General features: G+C 38.4%; 1 pseudogene; it reads right to left on the reverse strand.

Annotated features, from left to right (window-relative positions):
- Positions 1–2,212: 2,212 nt before the first annotated feature.
- LOC103274815 lies at positions 2,213–3,542 on the reverse strand (annotated as a pseudogene).
- Positions 3,543–3,910: the final 368 nt, after the last annotated feature.

Below are 3,910 nucleotides of genomic sequence, written 5' to 3' on the forward strand. Positions count from 1 at the left end.
CAATTCCTGTACAAAACCCGAAACCCACAGGACTTAAGAGAGAAGATAGACAAATGGGACCTTATTAAACTGACAAGCTTCTGCAAAGCCAAAGAAACCATCAAGAGAGCAGGAAGACAGCCTACAGACTGGGAAAAAGTCTTTGCCAACTCTAGGTCTGACAAAGGCTTAACATCCTGGATCTACAAGGAACTCAAACGTACTGAAAAGAAGAAAACAAACAACTCCATTATAAAATGGGCAAAAGATATGAACAGACACTTCACAAAAGAAGACATTCGAGCAGCCAACAAACACATGAAGAAATGCTCAACCTCACTAATCATCAGGGAGATGCAAATCAAAACCACACTGAGATACCACCTAACTCCAGTCAGAATGGCAATTATCAACAACTCAAAAAATAACAGCTGCTGGAGAGGGTGTGGTGAAAAGGGAACACTTCTACACTGTTGGTGGGAGTGTAAACTAGTGCAACCTCTGTGGAAAGCAGTGTGGCGATTCCTAAAAGCTCTAAAAATTGACCTTCCATATGACCCTGCAATCCCCCTACTGGGAATATACCCTGAAGAACACAAATCACTCTATAAAAAAGATACCTGCACACGTATGTTTATCGCAGCGTTGTTCACAATAGCAAGAACCTGGAAACAACCATGCTGCCCATCAAAAGAGGACTGGATTAAAAAAATGTGGTACATATACACGATGGAATACTACGCAGCCATAAAAAAGAACAAAATCATGAATTTCGCAGCAACCTGGATGGAACCAGAGTCTATAATACTGAACAACCTCTCACAGAAACAAAGATCTGAATATCACATGTTCTCACTCATATAATAGACCTTGAACATCCAATGTAATACTATAAGAAAATGACTGATGGTACTGGGAAACTACGTGGGGGAGGGGGATGGGATTAACAGTAGCAAATATCTGTCCGGGGATAGGAAAACACCTCTTATCAACAGGGTGCCTGAATGAAACGTAATTGTACACCTAACCCTTAACTGTACCCCACAAAACCATAATAAAAAATACTGATTAATAATAATAATAAAAAAAAAGTTTACAGTGTGAGGGGCGGGATTGGCAGTAGTGGGAAACTGCCAGGGGCCAGAGGGGCGCATGTTATCAACAAGGGTACCTGCATAATGAGGGTTTGTTTACCTAACCCTGAATTATACCCCACAATTTTACGATTAAAAATAAAAAATTAAAAAAAAAAGAAAACTGGTATGGAAAGGAGCCTGAAATTACTGAGCCTGAAATAAGTCTTACATAAATGCCAATTTCTTATGGGCTTTTTGTATTCTCTCTTTTTTTTTAAAAAAAAATGTATCACATATAATGGGTTCTTTCTGCAGAATGCAACCTTTACTTAAATTTTATCTTAATTAAAGCTTTTTGTGGATTAAAAAAAAGTTTACCACAGATGTAATTAAATTTTCTCAGTTGAAAATGGACTTTCAGCTGCTATTAAAGGAAAATTCTTAAGTGAAAAAGAATTGGTGATTGCCATTATAAGCAAAACCATAAAGTATTATAGCATTGCCTACATTGCTTCTTACAGTACAAACTTTTAAAGAGCCAGAGATTCTTTATAGATGTTTAGTTGGTTTTGAAAAGACATGTAGATGTGGAAATTTTTTTTTTTTTTACATTATAGAAATTTTGCCACTATCACTTTTTTTTTGTTGCAGAGATGTTATCTGTGATTATTGGGGTAGGCAAGAATGTTCAAAGTAAAAAAAGCCAGAAGCCAAAATTTGACTGTACAGTAATGTCACTTTTCTTCTTGCAGCCTTGTACGTTATAATACATAAGCTTGTATTCTAAAGATTTTATGTTTGATTTTTAAATGTGGAAAAATTTTGAGGAAGGACTTGACCTGGGAAAGAGAAAAGGGAGAACCTTTACCACGATGATACATTCATAGCCAAGTATTTAATAAGAATGTAATCCATTTAAGTTTCCAGAAATACACTTTTCAAAGTTCAAAGCTCCTCTTCAGTTATGGGAAAGAGCCCTTCTCTGTGGCATTAGGTAGGCGGAGGGGAATCAGTTTGTTTCAATAGAAACAGTTCAGCACAACAGGGAAACAGTTTGATTTTGGTCCACTTGTCTGTTAGATTAAGGACAGTCTTACTGCTTATAATCAGTTAAAAAACCCCAACATGCAATTTAAAAAACATATTCATTTATTATTTCATTCCCAAACCGGCATAGCTGTTCTGTCCTCCTTCTCTCCCTGCCTTTTCATCTTTGAAATACACTGTTGGCTTGGTTTCTAAATCCTAAGTATCTCTGTGATCTTCTCTGTCAGCCTCCACAGCAATCACTTGACTATGCTCTCTCTCCTTTTAGTTCATGATTTCCGGGAACACGTGATCCAAATCTACTCTAGAAGCTCAGTTTGTACTTCCACTGGCATTCATTCAATATACAGCTCCTCTGCGTGTACTTCAGTACCTTCTTCAGTCTAAATTTGACCCAGTTCTAGGTAACTGAGTTGGACCTGCTCTGGAAGCTCACTCCTACGTGAATCACGTACCTGGCTGTCCTGGGGCAGATCTAGATGAACTTGTTCCACCTTCACTTGTGCTGAATCCACCTAGACATGAAGAAACTTCTCAACTTGTTCTATAATAGTCATTGGTGCCCTAGGTTCAGTTTGCACACCTGCCTCTACTGGAAGAACTTCTTTAGTTCTAGATGCTCAGAAATATCTTATCACTGAAATGTCTCATTAATTCATCTTCCTGCATAGAACACAAATCACATAAAGTACAATGTCTCGGTGTATCTCCAATGTGGATCACCAAGTAATCTTCGAACTGGTCCCAGCTGTTAAACACACTGTTCCAGATCTGACATTCACAAAGCTTCTTCTTTCCCTTTTTTTTGCCCCTACTCCAGTTTGGCATGCAGTGAGGTGACATTTGAGAGTGCTATTTCTAGAGGATCGTTCATGACAATTTGGATATATAAAGGGTTTCTCATAGTATGTTTTCAAAAATGTTCAAAATGGTTAAACTGTTTCTCACAGTACTGATGCACAAGGTCTGACAATTAAGCTCTGAACTTGCCACTGTGCACTTCTGTTGGCAGCACTGTACAACAACTTTGTAAGGTTTCATAAATTTGGTGTATATATATATATATATATTATATATATATATATTTATTTATATATATATATATTTTTTTATTTTTTATTTTTTAGTTGGAGTTTCACTCTGTTGCCCAGACTGGAGTGCAGTGGCTGCTCCCAGCCACCGCAGCAGCCTCGACCTGCTGGGCTCCGGTGATCCTTCCGCCTCAGCCTTCCAAGTAGCTGGAATTACAGGTGCGCGCTACCACGCCCGGCTAATTTTTGATTCATTGTAGAGATGAGGTCTCGCCAAGTTGCCCAGGCAGGTCTCGAACCTGTGGGCTCAGGCAATCCACTCACCTCAGCCTCCCAAGGTGCGGGATTACAGGCTGAGCCACCAAACCTGGCTAACCTTGGCATAATAATGTTTCACAGCTGTGTTCATGTTGATGTGTAGTGATGTCTTGATGAATGGTGTTCATTAATGTTGTGTGTTTTTGTGTGCTGTTGCAAGAGTGTTGGAGCTTGAATTGGAACAATGAACAAACATTAAATTTCTTGTTAAACTTGGCAAGAATGGAAGTGAAATCAGGGACATGTTAGTCCAAGTTTATAGGAATAATGAAATAAAATGGCAGTGTACAAATGGATTAAGTGTTTTTCCAAGGGGAGAGAAAGTGTCACTGATGAAGGGAGGTCAGGATGGCCAGTAATGAACAGAATTAATTAAAATATTGTAGAAATTCATCCAATTGTGTGTCAAAAACATCAGCTGACTGTAAGAAGCATAGAAGACTAAATAAATGTCGATAG

This window comes from Carlito syrichta, unplaced genomic scaffold (genome assembly GCF_000164805.1).
Source record: "Carlito syrichta isolate Samal-C Ts95f unplaced genomic scaffold, Tarsius_syrichta-2.0.1 Scaffold314889, whole genome shotgun sequence".
Lineage (NCBI taxonomy): Eukaryota > Metazoa > Chordata > Mammalia > Primates > Tarsiidae > Carlito > Carlito syrichta.